Source organism: Cyclopterus lumpus, chromosome 15, assembly GCF_009769545.1.
Source record: "Cyclopterus lumpus isolate fCycLum1 chromosome 15, fCycLum1.pri, whole genome shotgun sequence".
Lineage (NCBI taxonomy): Eukaryota > Metazoa > Chordata > Actinopteri > Perciformes > Cyclopteridae > Cyclopterus > Cyclopterus lumpus.
Genome location: NC_046980.1, coordinates 5,206,283 through 5,224,342, shown reverse-complemented (window position 1 = coordinate 5,224,342; position 18,060 = coordinate 5,206,283). Strand labels below are relative to the sequence as shown.

Sequence of the window (18,060 nt, the reverse complement as noted above, 5' to 3'; positions counted from 1 at the left end):
GAAACCATAAAGTTTAAGTCTGCAACTTCCTGAGCAATGCACTTTGACCAACTAAGCCACAGTGCCTCTGGAAATGCCTATTTCACACTATTGTAAGCTCTGTTCTTTTCCAAACCTACGAAACAATAAAGTTTAAGTCTCCAACTTCCTGAGCAAGGCACTGCTGGGAGATGAACCCAGGATCTCCTGTTTACTAAACAGGCGCTTTAACCAACTAAGCCACAGCGCCACTGTAAATGCCATGTTGACACTATTGCAAGCTCTGTTGTTTTCCAAAACTCCGAAACGATAAAATTGAAATCTCTAACTTCCTGAGCAAGGCACTGCTGGGAGTTGAACCCAGGATCTCCTGTTTACAAGACAGGCACTTTAACCAACTAAGCCACAGCGCCGCTGTAAATGCCATGTTGACACTATTGCAAGCTCTGTTGTTTTCCAAAACTCCGAAACCATAAAATTGAAATCTCTAACTTCCTGAGCAAGGCACTGCTGGGAGTTGAACCCAGGATCTCCTGTTTACTAAACAGGCACTTTTCCAAAACTGCGAATTTATAAAATTGAAATCTCCAACTTCCTGAGCAAGGCACTGCTGGGAGTTGAACCCAGGATCTCCTGTTTACTAAACAGGCACTTTTCCAAAACTGCGAATCCATAAAATTGAAATCTCCAACTTCGTGAGCAAGGCACTGCTGGGAGTTGAACCCAGGATCTCCTGTTTACGAAACAGGCACTTTGACCAACTAAGCCACAGTGCCTCTGTAAATGCCAATTTCACACTATTGTGAGCTCTGTTTTTTTCCAAAACTCTGAATCCATAAAATTGAAATCTCCAACTTCCTGAGCAAGGCACTGCTGGGAGTTGAACCCAGGATCTCCTGTTTACTAAACAGGCTCTTTAACCAACTAAGCCACAGCGCTGCTGTAAATGCCATATTCACACTATTGCAAGCTCTGTTGTTTTCCAAAACTCCGAAACCATTAAATTGAAATCTCTAACTTCCTGAGCAAGGCACTGCTGGGAGTTGAACCCAGGATCTCCTGTTTACAAGACAGGCACTTTAACCAACTAAGCCACAGCGCCTCTGTAAATCCAAGGTTCAAACTATTGTAAGCTCTGTTGTTTTCCAAACCTACGAAACCATAAAGTTTAAGTCTGCAACTTCCTGAGCAATGCACTTTGACCAACTAAGCCACAGTGCCTCTGGAAATGCCTATTTCACTCTATTGTAAGCTCTGTTCTTTTCCAAACCTACGAAACAATAAAGTTTAAGTCTCCAACTTCCTGAGGAAGGCACTGCTGGGAGTTGAACCCAGGATCTCCTGTTTACTAAACAGGCACTTTTCCAAAACTGCAAATCCATAAAATTGTGAGCTCTTTTTTTTCCAAAACTCTGAATCCATAAAATTGAAATCTCCAACTTCCTGAGCAACGCACTGCTGGGAGTTGAACCCAGGATCTCCTGTTTCCTAAACAGGCGCTTTAACCAACTAAGCCACAGCGCCACTGTAAATGCCATGTTCAAACTATTGCAAGCTCTGTTGTTTTCCAAAACTCCGAAACCATAAAATTGAAATCTCTAACTTCCTAAGCAAGGCACTGCTGGGAGTTGAACCCAGGATCTCCTGTTTACTAAACAGGCACTTTTCCAAAACTGCGAATCCATAAAATTGAAATCTCCAACTTCGTGAGCAAGGCACTGCTGGGAGTTGAACCCAGGATATCCTGTTTACAAGACAGGCACTTTAACCAACTAAGCCACAGCGCCTCTGTAAATCCAAGGTTCAAACTATTGTAAGCTCTGTTGTTTTCCAAACCTACGAAACCATAAAGTTTAAGTCTTCAACTTCCTGAGCAATGCACTTTGACCAACAAAGCCACAGTGCCTCTGGAAATGCCTATTTCACACTATTGTAAGCTCTGTTCTTTTCCAAACATACGAAACAATAAAGTTTAAGTCTCCAACTTCCTGAGGAAGGCACTGCTGGGAGTTGAACCCAGGATATCCTGTTTACGAAACAGGCACTTTGACCAACTAAGCCACAGCGCCTCTGTAAATGCACATTTAACACTGTTGAGAGCTCTGTTCTTTTCCAAAACTGCGAATCCATAAAATTGAAATCTCCAACTTCCTGAGCAAGGCACTGCTGGGAGTTGAACCCAGGATCTCCTGTTTACGAAACAGGCACTTTGACCAACTAAGCCACAGCGCCTCTGTAAATGCACATTTAACACTGTTGAGAGCTCTGTTCTTTTCCAAAACTGCGAATCCATAAAATTGAAATCTCCAACTTCCTGAGCAAGGCACTGCTGGGAGTTGAACCCAGGATCTCCTGTTTACTAAACAGGCACTTTGACCAACCAAGCCACAGTGCCTCTGTAAATGCCCATTTCACACTATTGTGAGCTCTGTTTTTTTCCAAAACTCCGAATACATAAAATTTAAATCTCCAACTTCCTGAGCAAGGCACTGCTGGGAGTTGAACCCAGGATCTCCTGTTTACAAGACAGGCACTTTAAACAACTAAGCCACAGCGCCTCTGTAAATCCAAGGTTCAAACTATTGTAAGCTCTGTTGTTTTCCAAACCTACGAAACCATAAAGTTTAAGTCTGCAACTTCCTGAGCAATGCACTTTGACCAACTAAGCCACAGTGCCTCTGGAAATGCCTATTTCACTCTATTGTAAGCTCTGTTCTTTTCCAAACCTACGAAACAATAAAGTTTAAGTCTCCAAATTCCTGAGGAAGGCACTGCTGGGAGTTGAACCCAGGATCTCCTGTTTACTAAACAGGCACTTTAACCAACTAAGCCACAGCGCCTCTGTAAATCCAAGGTTCAAACTATTGTAAGCTCTGTTGTTTTCCAAACCTACGAAACCATAAAGTTTAAGTCTTCAACTTCCTGAGCAATGCACTTTGACCAACTAAGCCACAGTGCCTCTGGAAATGCCTATTTCACACTATTGTAAGCTCTGTTCTTTTCCAAACATACGAAACAATAAAGTTTAAGTCTCCAACTTCCTGAGGAAGGCACTGCTGGGAGTTGAACCTAGGATATCCTGTTTACTAAACAGGCACTTTTCCAAAACTGCGAATCCATAAAATTGAAATCTCCAACTTCCTGAGCAAGGCACTGCTGGGCGTTGAACCCAGGATCTCCTGTTTACGAAACAGGCACTTTGACCAACTAAGCCACAGCGCCTCTGTAAATGCACATTTAACACTGTTGAGAGCTCTGTTCTTTTCCAAAACTGCGAATCCATAAAATTGAAATCTCCAACTTCCTGAGCAAGGCACTGCTGGGAGTTGAACCCAGGATCTCCTGTTTACGAAACAGGCACTTTGACCAACTAAGCCACAGTGCCTCTGTAAATGCCCATTTCACACTATTGTGAGCTCTGTTTTTTTCCAAAACTCCGAATACATAAAATTTAAATCTCCAACTTCCTGAGCAAGGCACTGCTGGGAGTTGAACCCAGGATCTCCTGTTTACAAGACAGGCACTTTAACCAACTAAGCCACAGCGCCTCTCTAAATCCAAGGTTCAAACTATTGTAAGCTCTGTTGTTTTCCAAACCTACGAAACCATAAAGTTTAAGTCTGCAACTTCCTGAGCAATACACTTTGACCAACTAAGCCACAGTGCCTCTGGAAATGCCTATTTCACTCTATTGTAAGCTCTGTTCTTTTCCAAACCTACGAAACAATAAAGTTTAAGTCTCCAACTTCCTGAGGAAGGCACTGCTGGGAGTTGAACCCAGGATCTCCTGTTTACTAAACAGGCACTTTAACCAACTAAGCAACAGCGCCGCTTTAAATTCCATGTTCACACTTTTGTAAGCTCTGTTGTTTTCCAAAACTCCGAAACCATAAAATTGAAGTCTCCAACTTCCTGAGCAAGGCACTGCTGGGAGTTGAACCCAGGATCTCCTGTTTACAAGACAGGCACTTTAACCAACTAAGCCACAGCGCCTCTCTAAATCCAAGGTTCAAACTATTGTAAGCTCTGTTGTTTTCCAAACCTACGAAACCATAAAGTTTAAGTCTGCAACTTCCTGAGCAATGCACTTTGACCAACTAAGCCACAGTGCCTCTGGAAATGCCTATTTCACACTATTGTAAGCTCTGTTCTTTTCCAAACATACGAAACAATAAAGTTTAAGTCTCCAACTTCCTGAGGAAGGCACTGCTGGGAGTTGAACCCAGGATCTCCTGTTTACTAAACAGGCACTTTTCCAAAACTGCGAATCCATAAAATTGAAATCTCCAACTTCCTGAGCAAGGCACTGCTGGGAGTTGAACCCAGGATCTCCTGTTTACGAAACAGGCACTTTGACCAACTAAGCCACAGCGCCTCTGTAAATGCACATTTAACACTGTTGAGAGCTCTGTTCTTTTCCAAAACTGCGAATCCATAAAATTGAAATCTCCAACTTCCTGAGCAAGGCACTGCTGGGAGTTGAACCCAGGATCTCCTGTTTACAAGACAGGCACTTTAACCAACTAAGCCACAGCGCCTCTGTAAATCCAAGGTTCAAACTATTGTAAGCTCTGTTGTTTTCCAAACCTACGAAACCATAAAGTTTAAGTCTGCAACTTCCTGAGCAATGCACTTTGACCAACTAAGCCACAGTGCCTCTGGAAATGCCTATTTCACTCTATTGTAAGCTCTGTTCTTTTCCAAACCTACGAAACAATAAAGTTTAAGTCTCCAACTTCCTGAGGAAGGCACTGCTGGGAGTTGAACCCAGGATCTCCTGTTTACTAAACAGGCACTTTAACCAACTAAGCAACAGCGCCGCTGTAAATTCAATGTTCACACTTTTGTAAGCTCTGTTGTTTTCCAAATCTCCGAAACCATAAAATTGAAGTCTCCAACTTCCTGAGCAAGGCACTGCTGGGAGTTGAACCCAGGATCTCCTGTTTACAAGACAGGCACTTTAACCAACTAAGCCACAGCGCCTCTCTAAATCCAAGGTTCAAACTATTGTAAGCTCTGTTGTTTTCCAAACCTACGAAACCATAAAGTTTAAGTCTGCAACTTCCTGAGCAATGCACTTTGACCAACTAAGCCACAGTGCCTCTGGAAATGCCTATTTAACTCTATTGTAAGCTCTGTTCTTTTCCAAACCTACGAAACAATAAAGTTTAAGTCTCCAACTTCCTGAGGAAGGCACTGCTGGGAGTTGAACCCAGGATCTCCTGTTTACTAAACAGGCACTTTAACCAACTAAGCAACAGCGCCGCTTTAAATTCCATGTTCACACTTTTGTAAGCTCTGTTGTTTTCCAAAACTCCGAAACCATAAAATTGAAGTCTCCAACTTCCTGAGCAAGGCACTGCTGGGAGTTGAACCCAGGATCTCCTGTTTACAAGACAGGCACTTTAACCAACTAAGCCACAGCGCCTCTCTAAATCCAAGGTTCAAACTATTGTAAGCTCTGTTGTTTTCCAAACCTACGAAACCATAAAGTTTAAGTCTGCAACTTCCTGAGCAATGCACTTTGACCAACTAAGCCACAGTGCCTCTGGAAATGCCTATTTCACACTATTGTAAGCTCTGTTCTTTTCCAAACATACGAAACAATAAAGTTTAAGTCTCCAACTTCCTGAGGAAGGCACTGCTGGGAGTTGAACCCAGGATCTCCTGTTTACTAAACAGGCACTTTTCCAAAACTGCGAATTTATAAAATTGAAATCTCCAACTTCCTGAGCAAGGCACTGCTGGGAGTTGAACCCAGGATCTCCTGTTTACTAAACAGGCACTTTAACCAACTAAGCCACAGCGCCTCTGTAAATCCAAGGTTCAAACTATTGTAAGCTCTGTTGTTTTCCAAACCTACGAAACCATAAAGTTTAAGTCTGCAACTTCCTGAGCAATGCACTTTGACCAACTAAGCCACAGTGCCTCTGGAAATGCCTATTTCAAACTATTGTAAGCTCTGTTCTTTTCCAAACATACGAAACAATAAAGTTTAAGTCTCCAACTTCCTGAGGAAGGCACTGCTGGGAGTTGAACCCAGGATCTCCTGTTTACTAAACAGGCACTTTTCCAAAACTGCGAATCCATAAAATTGAAATCTCCAATTTCCTGAGAAAGGCACTGCTGGGACTTGAACCCAGGATCTCCTGTTTACTAAACAGGCACTTTGACCAACTAAGCCACAGCGCCTCTGTAAATGCACATTTAACACTGTTGAGAGCTCTGTTCTTTTCCAAAACTGCGAATCCATAAAATTGAAATCTCCAACTTCCTGAGCAAGGCACTGCTGGGAGTTGAACCCAGGATCTCCTGTTTACGAAACAGGCACTTTGACCAACTAAGCAACAGTGCCTCTGTAAATGCCCATTTCACACTATTGTGAGCTGTTTTTTTCCATAACTCCGAATACATAAATTTAAATCTCCAACTTCCTGAGCAAGGCACTGCTGGGAGTTGAACCCAGGATCTCCTGTTTACTAAACAGGCGCTTTAACCAACTAAGCCACAGCGCTGCTGTAAATGCCATGTTCACACTATTGCAATCTCTGTTGTTTTCCAAAACTACGAAACCATAAAATTCAAGTCCATAATTACATGAAAGAGGCACTGCTGGGAGTTGAACCCAGGATCTCCTGTTTACTAAACAGGCGCTTTAACCAAATTAAGCCACAGTGCCTCTGTAAATGCCCATTTCACACTATTGTGAGCTCTGTTGTTTTCCAAAACTCCGAAACCATAAAATTGAAATCTCCAACTTCCTGAGCAAGGCACTGCTGGGAGTTGAACCCAGGATCTCCTGTTTACTAAACAGGCACTTTTCCAAAACTGCGAATTTATAAAATTGAAATCTCCAACTTCCTGAGCAAGGCACTGCTGGGAGTTGAACCCAGGATCTCCTGTTTACTAAACAGGCACTTTTCCAAAACTGCGAATCCATAAAATTGAAATCTCCAACTTCGTGAGAAAGGCACTGCTGGGAGTTGAACGCAGGATCTCCTGTTTACGAAACAGGCACTTTGACCAACAAAGCCACAGTGCCTCTGTAAATGCCCATTTCACACTATTGTGAGCTCTGTTTTTTTTCAAAACTCTGAATCCATAAAATTGAAATCTTCAACTTCCTGAGCAAGGCACTGCTGGGAGTTGAACCCAGGATCTCCTGTTTACAAGACAGGCACTTTAACCAACTAAGCCACAGCACCTCTGTAAATCCAAGGTTCAAACTATTGTAAGCTCTGTTGTTTTCCAAACCTACGAAACCATAAAGTTTAAGTCTGCAACTTCCTGAGCAATGCACTTTGACCAACTAAGCCACAGTGCCTCTGGAAATGCCTATTTCACACTATTGTAAGCTCTGTTCTTTTCCAAACCTACGAAACAATAAAGTTTAAGTCTCCAACTTCCTGAGCAAGGCACTGCTGGGAGATGAACCCAGGATCTCCTGTTTACTAAACAGGCGCTTTAACCAACTAAGCCACAGCGCCACTGTAAATGCCATGTTGACACTATTGCAAGCTCTGTTGTTTTCCAAAACTCCGAAACGATAAAATTGAAATCTCTAACTTCCTGAGCAAGGCACTGCTGGGAGTTGAACCCAGGATCTCCTGTTTACTAAACAGGCGCTTTAACCAACTAAGCCACAGCGCCGCTGTAAATGCCATGTTCACACTATTGCAAGCTCTGTTGTTTTCCAAAACTCCGAAACCATAAAATTGAAATCTCTAACTTCCTGAGCAAGGCACTGCTGGGAGTTGAACCCAGGATCTCCTGTTTACTAAACAGGCACTTTTCCAAAACTGCGAATTTATAAAATTGAAATCTCCAACTTCCTGAGCAAGGCACTGCTGGGAGTTGAACCCAGGATCTCCTGTTTACTAAACAGTCACTTTTCCAAAACTGCGAATCCATAAAATTGAAATCTCCAACTTCGTCAGCAAGGCACTGCTGGGAGTTGAACCCAGGATCTCCTGTTTACGAAACAGGCACTTTGACCAACTAAGCCACAGTGCCTCTGTAAATGCCCATTTCACACTATTGTGAGCTCTGTTTTTTTCCAAAACTCTGAATCCATAAAATTGAAATCTCCAACTTCCTGAGCAAGGCACTGCTGGGAGTTGAACCCAGGATCTCCTGTTTACTAAACAGGCGCTTTAACCAACTAAGCCACAGCGCCGCTGTAAATGCCATGTTCACACTATTGCAAGCTCTGTTGTTTTCCAAAACTCCGAAACCATAAAATTGAAATCTCTAACTTCCTGAGCAAGGCACTGCTGGGAGTTGAACCCAGGATCTCCTGTTTACTAAACAGGCACTTTTCCAAAACTGCGAATCTATAAAATTGAAATCTCCAACTTCCTGATCAAGGCACTGCTGGGAGTTGAACCCAGGATCTCCTGTTTACAAGACAGGCACTTTAACCAACTAAGCCACAGCGCCTCTGTAAATCCAAGGTTCAAACTATTGTAAGCTCTGTTGTTTTCCAAACCTACGAAACCATAAAGTTTAAGTCTGCAACTTCCTGAGCAATGCACTTTGACCAACTAAGCCACAGTGCCTCTGGAAATGCCTATTTCAAACTATTGTAAGCTCTGTTCTTTTCCAAACATACGAAACAATAAAGTTTAAGTCTCCAACTTCCTGAGGAAGGCACTGCTGGGAGTTGAACCCAGGATCTCCTGTTTACTAAACAGGCACTTTTCCAAAACTGCGAATCCATAAAATTGAAATCTCCAATTTCCTGAGAAAGGCACTGCTGGGACTTGAACCCAGGATCTCCTGTTTACGAAACAGGCACTTTGACCAACTAAGCCACAGCGCCTCTGTAAATGCACATTTAACACTGTTGAGAGCTCTGTTCTTTTCCAAAACTGCGAATCCATAAAATTGAAATCTCCAACTTCCTGAGCAAGGCACTGCTGGGAGTTGAACCCAGGATCTCCTGTTTACGAAACAGGCACTTTGACCAACTAAGCAACAGTGCCTCTGTAAATGCCCATTTCACACTATTGTGAGCTGTTTTTTTCCATAACTCCGAATACATAAATTTAAATCTCCAACTTCCTGAGCAAGGCACTGCTGGGAGTTGAACCCAGGATCTCCTGTTTACTAAACAGGCGCTTTAACCAACTAAGCCACAGCGCTGCTGTAAATGCCATGTTCACACTATTGCAATCTCTGTTGTTTTCCAAAACTACGAAACCATAAAATTCAAGTCCATAATTACATGAAAGAGGCACTGCTGGGAGTTGAACCCAGGATCTCCTGTTTACTAAACAGGCGCTTTAACCAAATTAAGCCACAGTGCCTCTGTAAATGCCCATTTCACACTATTGTGAGCTCTGTTGTTTTCCAAAACTCCGAAACCATAAAATTGAAATCTCCAACTTCCTGAGCAAGGCACTGCTGGGAGTTGAACCCAGGATCTCCTGTTTACTAAACAGGCACTTTTCCAAAACTGCGAATTTATAAAATTGAAATCTCCAACTTCCTGAGCAAGGCACTGCTGGGAGTTGAACCCAGGATCTCCTGTTTACTAAACAGGCACTTTTCCAAAACTGCGAATCCATAAAATTGAAATCTCCAACTTCGTGAGAAAGGCACTGCTGGGAGTTGAACGCAGGATCTCCTGTTTACGAAACAGGCACTTTGACCAACAAAGCCACAGTGCCTCTGTAAATGCCCATTTCACACTATTGTGAGCTCTGTTTTTTTTCAAAACTCTGAATCCATAAAATTGAAATCTTCAACTTCCTGAGCAAGGCACTGCTGGGAGTTGAACCCAGGATCTCCTGTTTACAAGACAGGCACTTTAACCAACTAAGCCACAGCACCTCTGTAAATCCAAGGTTCAAACTATTGTAAGCTCTGTTGTTTTCCAAACCTACGAAACCATAAAGTTTAAGTCTGCAACTTCCTGAGCAATGCACTTTGACCAACTAAGCCACAGTGCCTCTGGAAATGCCTATTTCACACTATTGTAAGCTCTGTTCTTTTCCAAACCTACGAAACAATAAAGTTTAAGTCTCCAACTTCCTGAGCAAGGCACTGCTGGGAGATGAACCCAGGATCTCCTGTTTACTAAACAGGCGCTTTAACCAACTAAGCCACAGCGCCACTGTAAATGCCATGTTGACACTATTGCAAGCTCTGTTGTTTTCCAAAACTCCGAAACGATAAAATTGAAATCTCTAACTTCCTGAGCAAGGCACTGCTGGGAGTTGAACCCAGGATCTCCTGTTTACTAAACAGGCGCTTTAACCAACTAAGCCACAGCGCCGCTGTAAATGCCATGTTCACACTATTGCAAGCTCTGTTGTTTTCCAAAACTCCGAAACCATAAAATTGAAATCTCTAACTTCCTGAGCAAGGCACTGCTGGGAGTTGAACCCAGGATCTCCTGTTTACTAAACAGGCACTTTTCCAAAACTGCGAATTTATAAAATTGAAATCTCCAACTTCCTGAGCAAGGCACTGCTGGGAGTTGAACCCAGGATCTCCTGTTTACTAAACAGTCACTTTTCCAAAACTGCGAATCCATAAAATTGAAATCTCCAACTTCGTCAGCAAGGCACTGCTGGGAGTTGAACCCAGGATCTCCTGTTTACGAAACAGGCACTTTGACCAACTAAGCCACAGTGCCTCTGTAAATGCCCATTTCACACTATTGTGAGCTCTGTTTTTTTCCAAAACTCTGAATCCATAAAATTGAAATCTCCAACTTCCTGAGCAAGGCACTGCTGGGAGTTGAACCCAGGATCTCCTGTTTACTAAACAGGCGCTTTAACCAACTAAGCCACAGCGCCGCTGTAAATGCCATGTTCACACTATTGCAAGCTCTGTTGTTTTCCAAAACTCCGAAACCATAAAATTGAAATCTCTAACTTCCTGAGCAAGGCACTGCTGGGAGTTGAACCCAGGATCTCCTGTTTACTAAACAGGCACTTTTCCAAAACTGCGAATCTATAAAATTGAAATCTCCAACTTCCTGATCAAGGCACTGCTGGGAGTTGAACCCAGGATCTCCTGTTTACAAGACAGGCACTTTAACCAACTAAGCCACAGCGCCTCTGTAAATCCAAGGTTCAAACTATTGTAAGCTCTGTTGTTTTCCAAACCTACGAAACCATAAAGTTTAAGTCTGCAACTTCCAGAGCAATGCACTTTGACCAACTAAGCCACAGTGCCTCTGGAAATGCCTATTTCACTCTATTGTAAGCTCTGTTCCTTTCCAAACCTACGAAACAATAAAGTTTAAGTCTCCAACTTCCTGAGGAAGGCACTGCTGGGAGATGAACCCAGGATCTCCTGTTTACAAGACAGGCACTTTAACCAACTAAGCCACAGGGCCTCTGTAAATCAAACGTTCAAACTATTGTAAGCTCTGTTGTTTTCCAAACCTACGAAACCATAAAGTTTAAGTCTGCAACTTCCTGAGCAATGCACTTTGACCAACTAAGCCACAGTGCCTCTGGAAATGCCTATTTCACACTATTGTAAGCTCTGTTCTTTTCCAAACATACGAAACAATAAAGTTTAAGTCTCCAACTTCCTGAGGAAGGCACTGCTGGGAGTTGAACCCAGGATCTCCTGTTTACTAAACAGGTACTTTTCCAAAACTGCGAATCCATAAAATTGAAATCTCCAACTTCCTGAGCAAGGCACTGCTGGGCGTTGAACCCAGGAACTCCTGTTTACGAAACAGGCACTTTGACCAACTAAGCCACAGCGCCTCTGTAAATGCACATTTAACACTGTTGAGAGCTCTGTTCTTTTCCAAAACAGCGAATCCATAAAATTGAAATCTCCAAGTTCCTGAGCAAGGCACTGCTGGGAGTTGAACCCAGGATCTCCTGTTTACTAAACAGGCACTTTTCCAAAACTGCGAATTTATAAAATTGAAATCTCCAACTTCCTGAGCAAGGCACTGCTGGGAGTTGAACCCAGGATCTCCTGTTTACTAAACAGGCGCTTTAACCAACTAAGCCTCAGCGCCGCTGTAAATGCCATGTTCACACTATTGCAAGCTCTGTTGTTTTCCAAAACTCCGAAACCATAAAATTGAAATCTCTAACTTCCTGAGCAAGGCACTGCTGGGAGTTGAACCCAGGATCTCCTGTTTACTAAACAGGCACTTTTCCAAAACTGCGAATCCATAAAATTGAAATCTCCAACTTCCTGAGCAAGGCACTGCTGGGAGTTGAACCCAGGATCTCCTGTTTACGAAACAGGCACTTTGACCAACTAAGCCACAGCACCTCTGTAAATGCACATTTAACACTGTTGAGAGCTCTGTTCTTTTCCAAAACTGCGAATCCATAAAATTGAAATCTCCAACTTCCTGAGCAAGGCACTGCTGGGAGTTGAACCCAGGATCTCCTGTTTACTAAACAGTCACTTTTCCAAAACTGCGAATCCATAAAATTGAAATCTCCAACTTCGTCAGCAAGGCACTGCTGGGAGTTGAACCCAGGATCTCCTGTTGACGAAACAGGCACTTTGACCAACTAAGCCACAGTGCCTCTGTAAATGCCCATTTCACACTATTGTGAGCTCTGTTTTTTTCCAAAACTCTGAATCCATAAAATTGAAATCTCCAACTTCCTGAGCAAGGCACTGCTGGGAGTTGAACCCAGGATCTCCTGTTTACTAAACAGGCGCTTTAACCAACTAAGCCACAGCGCCGCTGTAAATGCCATGTTCACACTATTGCAAGCTCTGTTGTTTTCCAAAACTCCGAAACCATAAAATTGAAATCTCTAACTTCCTAAACAAGGCACTGCTGGGAGTTGAACCCAGGATCTCCTGTTTACTAAACAGGCACTTTTCCAAAACTGCGAATCTATAAAATTGAAATCTCCAACTTCCTGATCAAGGCACTGCTGGGAGTTGAACCCAGGATCTCCTGTTTATGAAACAGGCACTTTGACCAACTAAGCCACAGTGCCTCTGTAAATGCCCATTTCACACTATTGTGAGCTCTGTTTTTTTCCAAAACTCTGAATCCATAAAATTGAAATCTCCAACTTCCTGAGCAAGGCACTGCTGGGAGTTGAACCCAGGATCTCCTGTTTACAAGACAGGCACTTTAACCAACTAAGCCACAGCGCCTCTGTAAATCCAAGGTTCAAACTATTGTAAGCTCTGTTGTTTTCCAAACCTACGAAACCATAAAGTTTAAGTCTGCAACTTCCTGAGCAATGCACTTTGACCAACTAAGCCACAGTGCCTCTGGAAATGCCTATTTCACTCTATTGTAAGCTCTGTTCCTTTCCAAACCTACGAAACAATAAAGTTTAAGTCTCCAACTTCCTAAAGGAAGGCACTGCTGGGAGTTGAACCCAGGATCTCCTGTTTACAAGACAGGCACTTTAACCAACTAAGCCACAGGGCCTCTGTAAATCAAAGGTTCAAACTATTGTAAGCTCTGTTGTTTTCCAAACCTACGAAACCATAAAGTTTAAGTCTGCAACTTCCTGAGCAATGCACTTTGACCAACTAAGTCACAGTGCCTCTGGAAATGCCTATTTCACACTATTGTAAGCTCTGTTCTTTTCCAAACATACGAAACAATAAAGTTTAAGTCTCCAACTTCCTGAGGAAGGCACTGCTGGGAGTTGAACCCAGGATCTCCTGTTTACTAAACAGGTACTTTTCCAAAACTACGAATCCATAAAATTGAAATCTCCAACTTCCTGAGCAAGGCACTGCTGGGCGTTGAACCCAGGATCTCCTGTTTACGAAACAGGCACTTTGACCAACTAAGCCACAGCGCCTCTGTAAATGCACATTTAACACTGTTGAGAGCTCTGTTCTTTTCCAAAACTGCGAATCCATAAAATTCAAATCTCCAACTTCCTGAGCAAGGCACTGCTGGGAGTTGAACCCAGGATCTCCTGTTTACGAAACAGGCACTTTGACCAACTAAGCCACAGCGCCTCTGTAAATGCACATTTAACACTTTTGCAAGCTCTGTTGTTTTCCAAAACTCCGGAACCATAAAATTGAAGTCTCCAACTTCCTGAGCAAGGCACTGCTGGGAGTTGAACCCAGGATCTCCTGTTTACAAGACAGGCACTTTAACCAACTAAGCCACAGCACCTCTGTAAATCCAAGGTTCAAACTATTGTAAGCTCTGTTGTTTTCCAAACCTACGAAACCATAAAGTTTAATTCTGCAACTTCCTGAGCAATGCACTTTGACCAACTAAGCCACAGTGCCTCTGGAAATGCCTATTTCACACTATTGTAAGCTCTGTTCTTTTCCAAACCTACGAAACAATAAAGTTTAAGTCTCCAACTTCCTGAGCAAGGCACTGCTGGGAGTTGAACCCAGGATCTCCTGTTTACTAAACAGGCACTTTAACCAACTAAGCCACAGCGCCGCTGAAAATGCCATGTTCACACTATTGCAAGCTCTGTTGTTTTCCAAAACTCCGAAACCATAAAATTGAAATCTCTAACTTCCTGAGCAAGGCACTGCTGGGAGTTGAACCCAGGATCTCCTGTTTACAAAACGGGCACTTTTCCAAAACTGTGAATTTTTAAAATTGAAATCTCCAACTTCCTGAGCAAGGCACTGCTGGGAGTTGAACCCAGGATCTCCTGTTTACGAAACAGGCACTTTGACCAACTAAGCCACAGTGCCTCTGTAGATGCCCATTTCACACTATTGTGAGCTCTGTTTTTTTCCAAAACTCTGAATCCATAAAATTGAAATCTCCAACTTCCTGAGCAAGGCACTGCTGGGAGTTGAACCCAGGATCTCCTGTTTACTAAACAGGCGCTTTAACCAACTAAGCCACAGCGCCGCTGAAAATGCCATGTTCACACTATTGCAAGCTCTGTTGTTTTCCAAAACTCCGAAACCATAAAATTGAAATCTCTAACTTCCTGAGCAAGGCACTGCTGGGAGTTGAACCCAGGATCTCCTGTTTACTAAACAGGCACTTTTCCAAAACTGTGAATTTTTAAAATTGAAATCTCCAACTTCCTGAGCAAGGCACTGCTGGGAGTTGAACCCAGGATCTCCTGTTTACGAAACAGGCACTTTGACCAACTAAGCCACAGTGCCTCTGTAAATGCCCATTTCACACTATTGTGAGCTCTGTTTTTTTCCAAAACTCTGAATCCATAAAATTGAAATCTCCAACTTCCTGAGCAAGGCACTGCTGGGAGTTGAACCCAGGATCTCCTGTTTACTAAACAGGCGCTTTAACCAACTAAGCCACAGCGCCGCTGAAAATGCCATGTTCACACTATTGCAAGCTCTGTTGTTTTCCAAAACTCCGAAACCATAAAATTGAAATCTCTAACTTCCTGAGCAAGGCACTGCTGGGAGTTGAACCCAGGATCTCCTGTTTACTAAACAGGCACTTTTCCAAAACTGTGAATTTTTAAAATTGAAATCTCCAACTTCCTGAGCAAGGCACTGCTGGGAGTTGAACCCAGGATCTCCTGTTTACTAAACAGGCACTTTTCCAAAACTGTGAATTTTTAAAATTGAAATCTCCAACTTCCTGAGCAAGGCACTGCTGGGAGTTGAACCCAGGATCTCCTGTTTACGAAACAGGCACTTTGACCAACAAAGCCACAGTGCCTTTGTAAATGCCCATTTCACACTATTGTGAGCTCTGTTTTTTTTCAAAACTCTGAATCCATAAAATTGAAATCTACAACTTCCTGAGCAAGGCACTGCTGGGAGTTGAACCCAGGATCTCCTGTTTACAAGACAGGCACTTTAACCAACTAAGCCACAGCACCTCTGTAAATCCAAGGTTCAAACTATTGTAAGCTCTGTTGTTTTCCAAACCTACGAAACCATAAAGTTTAAGTCTGCAACTTCCTGAGCAATGCACTTTGACCAACTAAGCCACAGTGCCTCTGGAAATGCCTATTTCACACTATTGTAAGCTCTGTTCTTTTCCAAACATACGAAACAATAAAGTTTAAGTCTCCAACTTCCTGAGGAAGGCACTGCTGGGAGTTGAACCCAGGATCTCCTGTTTACTAAACAGGCACTTTTCCAAAACTGCGAATCCATAAAATTGAAATCTCCAACTTCCTGAGCAAGGCACTGCTGGGAGTTGAACCCAGGATCTCCTGTTTACGAAACAGGCACTTTGACCAACTAAGCCACAGCACCTCTGTAAATGCACATTTAACACTGTTGAGAGCTCTGTTCTTTTCCAAAACTGCGAATCCATAAAATTGAAATCTCCAACTTCCTGAGCAAGGCACTGCTGGGAGTTGAACCCAGGATCTCCTGTTTACGAAACAGGCACTTTGACCAACTAAGCCACAGCGCCTCTGTAAATGCACATTTAACACTTTTGCAAGCTCTGTTGTTTTCCAAAACTCCGAAACCATAAAATTGAAATCTCCAACTTCCTGAGCAAGGCACTGCTGGGAGTTGAACCCAGGATCTCCTGTTCACAAGACAGGCACTTTAACCAACTAAGCCACAGCACCTCTGTAAATCCAAGGTTCAAACTATTGTAAGCTCTGTTGTTTTCCAAACCTACGAAACCATAAAGTTTAATTCTGCAACTTCCTGAGCAATGCACTTTGACCAACTAAGCCACAGTGCCTCTGGAAATGCCTATTTCACACTATTGTAAGCTCTGTTCTTTTCCAAACCTACGAAACAATAAAGTTTAAGTCTCCAACTTCCTGAGCAAGGCACTGCTGGGAGTTGAACCCAGGATCTCCTGTTTACTAAACAGGCACTTTAACCAACTAAGCCACAGCGCCACTGAAAATGCCATGTTCACACTATTGCAAGCTCTGTTGTTTTCCAAAACTCCGAAACCATAAAATTGAAATCTCTAACTTCCTGAGCAAGGCACTGCTGGGAGTTGAACCCAGGATCTCCTGTTTACAAAACAGGCACTTTGACCAACTAAGCCACAGTGCCTCTGTAGATGCCCATTTCACACTATTGTGAGCTCTGTTTTTTTCCAAAACTCTGATTCCATAAAATTGAAATCTCCAACTTCCTGAGCAAGGCACTGCTGGGAGTTGAACCCAGGATCTCCTGTTTACGAAACAGGCACTTTGACCAACTAAGCCACAGTGCCTCTGTAGATGCCCATTTCACACTATTGTGAGCTCTGTTTTTTTCCAAAACTCTGATTCAATAAAATTGAAATCTCCAACTTCCTGAGCAAGGCACTGCTGGGAGTTGAACCCAGGATCTCCTGTTTACTAAACAGGCACTTTAACCAACTAAGCCACAGCACCGCTGAAAATGCCATGTTCACACTATTGCAAGCTCTGTTGTTTTCCAAAACTCCGAAACCATAAAATTGAAATCTCTAACTTCCTGAGCAAGGCACTGCTGGGAGTTGAACCCAGGATCTCCTGTTTACTAAACAGGCACTTTTCCAAAACTGTGAATTTTTAAAATTGAAATCTCCAACTTCCTGAGCAAGGCACTGCTGGGAGTTGAACCCAGGATCTCCTGTTTACGAAACAGGCACTTTGACCAACAAAGCCACAGTGCCTCTGTAAATGCCCATTTCACACTATTGTGAGCTCTGTTTTTTTTCAAAACTCTGAATCCATAAAATTGAAATCTCCAACTTCCTGAGCAAGGCACTGCTGGGAGTTGAACCCAGGATCTCCTGTTTACAAGACAGGCACTTTAACCAACTAAGCCACAGCACCTCTGTAAATCCAAGGTTCAAACTATTGTAAGCTCTGTTGTTTTCCAAACCTACGAAACCATAAAGTTTAAGTCTGCAACTTCCTGAGCAATGCACTTTGACCAACTAAGCCACAGTGCCTCTGGAAATGCCTATTTCACACTATTGTAAGCTCTGTTCTTTTCCAAACATACGAAACAATAAAGTTTAAGTCTCCAACTTCCTGAGGAAGGCACTGCTGGGAGTTGAACCCAGGATCTCCTGTTTACTAAACAGGCACTTTTCCAAAACTGCGAATCCATAAAATTGAAATCTCCAACTTCCTGAGCAAGGCACTGCTGGGAGTTGAACCCAGGATCTCCTGTTTACGAAACAGGCACTTTGACCAACTAAGCCACAGCGCCTCTGTAAATGCACATTTAACACTGTTGAGAGCT

At 42.9% G+C, this 18,060-nt stretch overlaps 42 non-coding genes across 42 annotated transcripts; all 42 read right to left on the bottom strand.

Moving 5' to 3' along the window:
• Positions 1 to 318: 318 nt before the first annotated feature.
• Positions 319 to 392, bottom strand: trnat-ugu. The gene has a single exon. It is a non-coding gene; the product is annotated as a tRNA-Thr (tRNA).
• A 289-nt stretch (positions 393 to 681) lies between these two features.
• trnat-cgu lies at positions 682 to 755 on the bottom strand. Its single transcript has one exon. It is a non-coding gene; the product is annotated as a tRNA-Thr (tRNA).
• Positions 756 to 1,007: 252 nt separating this feature from the next.
• On the bottom strand, positions 1,008 to 1,081 carry trnat-ugu. The gene has a single exon. It is a non-coding gene; the product is annotated as a tRNA-Thr (tRNA).
• A 348-nt stretch (positions 1,082 to 1,429) lies between these two features.
• Positions 1,430 to 1,503, bottom strand: trnap-agg. The gene has a single exon. It is a non-coding gene; the product is annotated as a tRNA-Pro (tRNA).
• A 189-nt stretch (positions 1,504 to 1,692) lies between these two features.
• Positions 1,693 to 1,766, bottom strand: trnat-ugu. The gene has a single exon. It is a non-coding gene; the product is annotated as a tRNA-Thr (tRNA).
• Positions 1,767 to 2,137: 371 nt separating this feature from the next.
• Positions 2,138 to 2,211, bottom strand: trnat-cgu. The gene has a single exon. It is a non-coding gene; the product is annotated as a tRNA-Thr (tRNA).
• Positions 2,212 to 2,463: 252 nt separating this feature from the next.
• On the bottom strand, positions 2,464 to 2,537 carry trnat-ugu. Its single transcript has one exon. It is a non-coding gene; the product is annotated as a tRNA-Thr (tRNA).
• Positions 2,538 to 3,290: 753 nt separating this feature from the next.
• On the bottom strand, positions 3,291 to 3,364 carry trnat-cgu. The gene has a single exon. It is a non-coding gene; the product is annotated as a tRNA-Thr (tRNA).
• An 89-nt stretch (positions 3,365 to 3,453) lies between these two features.
• Positions 3,454 to 3,527, bottom strand: trnat-ugu. Its single transcript has one exon. It is a non-coding gene; the product is annotated as a tRNA-Thr (tRNA).
• A 371-nt stretch (positions 3,528 to 3,898) lies between these two features.
• trnat-ugu lies at positions 3,899 to 3,972 on the bottom strand. Its single transcript has one exon. It is a non-coding gene; the product is annotated as a tRNA-Thr (tRNA).
• Positions 3,973 to 4,280: 308 nt separating this feature from the next.
• trnat-cgu lies at positions 4,281 to 4,354 on the bottom strand. The gene has a single exon. It is a non-coding gene; the product is annotated as a tRNA-Thr (tRNA).
• Positions 4,355 to 4,443: 89 nt separating this feature from the next.
• trnat-ugu lies at positions 4,444 to 4,517 on the bottom strand. Its single transcript has one exon. It is a non-coding gene; the product is annotated as a tRNA-Thr (tRNA).
• Positions 4,518 to 4,888: 371 nt separating this feature from the next.
• trnat-ugu lies at positions 4,889 to 4,962 on the bottom strand. The gene has a single exon. It is a non-coding gene; the product is annotated as a tRNA-Thr (tRNA).
• A 371-nt stretch (positions 4,963 to 5,333) lies between these two features.
• trnat-ugu lies at positions 5,334 to 5,407 on the bottom strand. Its single transcript has one exon. It is a non-coding gene; the product is annotated as a tRNA-Thr (tRNA).
• Positions 5,408 to 7,110: 1,703 nt separating this feature from the next.
• Positions 7,111 to 7,184, bottom strand: trnat-ugu. Its single transcript has one exon. It is a non-coding gene; the product is annotated as a tRNA-Thr (tRNA).
• Positions 7,185 to 7,555: 371 nt separating this feature from the next.
• On the bottom strand, positions 7,556 to 7,629 carry trnat-agu. The gene has a single exon. It is a non-coding gene; the product is annotated as a tRNA-Thr (tRNA).
• Positions 7,630 to 7,918: 289 nt separating this feature from the next.
• Positions 7,919 to 7,992, bottom strand: trnat-cgu. The gene has a single exon. It is a non-coding gene; the product is annotated as a tRNA-Thr (tRNA).
• Positions 7,993 to 8,081: 89 nt separating this feature from the next.
• trnat-agu lies at positions 8,082 to 8,155 on the bottom strand. Its single transcript has one exon. It is a non-coding gene; the product is annotated as a tRNA-Thr (tRNA).
• A 189-nt stretch (positions 8,156 to 8,344) lies between these two features.
• Positions 8,345 to 8,418, bottom strand: trnat-ugu. Its single transcript has one exon. It is a non-coding gene; the product is annotated as a tRNA-Thr (tRNA).
• Positions 8,419 to 8,726: 308 nt separating this feature from the next.
• On the bottom strand, positions 8,727 to 8,800 carry trnat-cgu. The gene has a single exon. It is a non-coding gene; the product is annotated as a tRNA-Thr (tRNA).
• A 939-nt stretch (positions 8,801 to 9,739) lies between these two features.
• Positions 9,740 to 9,813, bottom strand: trnat-ugu. The gene has a single exon. It is a non-coding gene; the product is annotated as a tRNA-Thr (tRNA).
• A 371-nt stretch (positions 9,814 to 10,184) lies between these two features.
• trnat-agu lies at positions 10,185 to 10,258 on the bottom strand. The gene has a single exon. It is a non-coding gene; the product is annotated as a tRNA-Thr (tRNA).
• A 289-nt stretch (positions 10,259 to 10,547) lies between these two features.
• trnat-cgu lies at positions 10,548 to 10,621 on the bottom strand. Its single transcript has one exon. It is a non-coding gene; the product is annotated as a tRNA-Thr (tRNA).
• An 89-nt stretch (positions 10,622 to 10,710) lies between these two features.
• Positions 10,711 to 10,784, bottom strand: trnat-agu. The gene has a single exon. It is a non-coding gene; the product is annotated as a tRNA-Thr (tRNA).
• A 189-nt stretch (positions 10,785 to 10,973) lies between these two features.
• Positions 10,974 to 11,047, bottom strand: trnat-ugu. The gene has a single exon. It is a non-coding gene; the product is annotated as a tRNA-Thr (tRNA).
• Positions 11,048 to 12,589: 1,542 nt separating this feature from the next.
• trnat-agu lies at positions 12,590 to 12,663 on the bottom strand. The gene has a single exon. It is a non-coding gene; the product is annotated as a tRNA-Thr (tRNA).
• A 189-nt stretch (positions 12,664 to 12,852) lies between these two features.
• trnam-cau lies at positions 12,853 to 12,926 on the bottom strand. The gene has a single exon. It is a non-coding gene; the product is annotated as a tRNA-Met (tRNA).
• Positions 12,927 to 13,015: 89 nt separating this feature from the next.
• Positions 13,016 to 13,089, bottom strand: trnat-ugu. Its single transcript has one exon. It is a non-coding gene; the product is annotated as a tRNA-Thr (tRNA).
• A 209-nt stretch (positions 13,090 to 13,298) lies between these two features.
• On the bottom strand, positions 13,299 to 13,372 carry trnat-ugu. The gene has a single exon. It is a non-coding gene; the product is annotated as a tRNA-Thr (tRNA).
• A 471-nt stretch (positions 13,373 to 13,843) lies between these two features.
• Positions 13,844 to 13,917, bottom strand: trnat-cgu. Its single transcript has one exon. It is a non-coding gene; the product is annotated as a tRNA-Thr (tRNA).
• An 89-nt stretch (positions 13,918 to 14,006) lies between these two features.
• Positions 14,007 to 14,080, bottom strand: trnat-ugu. The gene has a single exon. It is a non-coding gene; the product is annotated as a tRNA-Thr (tRNA).
• Positions 14,081 to 14,551: 471 nt separating this feature from the next.
• Positions 14,552 to 14,625, bottom strand: trnat-cgu. The gene has a single exon. It is a non-coding gene; the product is annotated as a tRNA-Thr (tRNA).
• Positions 14,626 to 14,714: 89 nt separating this feature from the next.
• Positions 14,715 to 14,788, bottom strand: trnat-agu. The gene has a single exon. It is a non-coding gene; the product is annotated as a tRNA-Thr (tRNA).
• A 189-nt stretch (positions 14,789 to 14,977) lies between these two features.
• trnat-cgu lies at positions 14,978 to 15,051 on the bottom strand. Its single transcript has one exon. It is a non-coding gene; the product is annotated as a tRNA-Thr (tRNA).
• An 89-nt stretch (positions 15,052 to 15,140) lies between these two features.
• trnat-agu lies at positions 15,141 to 15,214 on the bottom strand. Its single transcript has one exon. It is a non-coding gene; the product is annotated as a tRNA-Thr (tRNA).
• Positions 15,215 to 15,666: 452 nt separating this feature from the next.
• On the bottom strand, positions 15,667 to 15,740 carry trnat-ugu. Its single transcript has one exon. It is a non-coding gene; the product is annotated as a tRNA-Thr (tRNA).
• Positions 15,741 to 16,211: 471 nt separating this feature from the next.
• On the bottom strand, positions 16,212 to 16,285 carry trnat-cgu. Its single transcript has one exon. It is a non-coding gene; the product is annotated as a tRNA-Thr (tRNA).
• Positions 16,286 to 16,374: 89 nt separating this feature from the next.
• Positions 16,375 to 16,448, bottom strand: trnat-ugu. Its single transcript has one exon. It is a non-coding gene; the product is annotated as a tRNA-Thr (tRNA).
• A 371-nt stretch (positions 16,449 to 16,819) lies between these two features.
• trnat-ugu lies at positions 16,820 to 16,893 on the bottom strand. Its single transcript has one exon. It is a non-coding gene; the product is annotated as a tRNA-Thr (tRNA).
• Positions 16,894 to 16,982: 89 nt separating this feature from the next.
• trnat-cgu lies at positions 16,983 to 17,056 on the bottom strand. Its single transcript has one exon. It is a non-coding gene; the product is annotated as a tRNA-Thr (tRNA).
• Positions 17,057 to 17,571: 515 nt separating this feature from the next.
• On the bottom strand, positions 17,572 to 17,645 carry trnat-ugu. The gene has a single exon. It is a non-coding gene; the product is annotated as a tRNA-Thr (tRNA).
• A 308-nt stretch (positions 17,646 to 17,953) lies between these two features.
• Positions 17,954 to 18,027, bottom strand: trnat-cgu. Its single transcript has one exon. It is a non-coding gene; the product is annotated as a tRNA-Thr (tRNA).
• Positions 18,028 to 18,060: the final 33 nt, after the last annotated feature.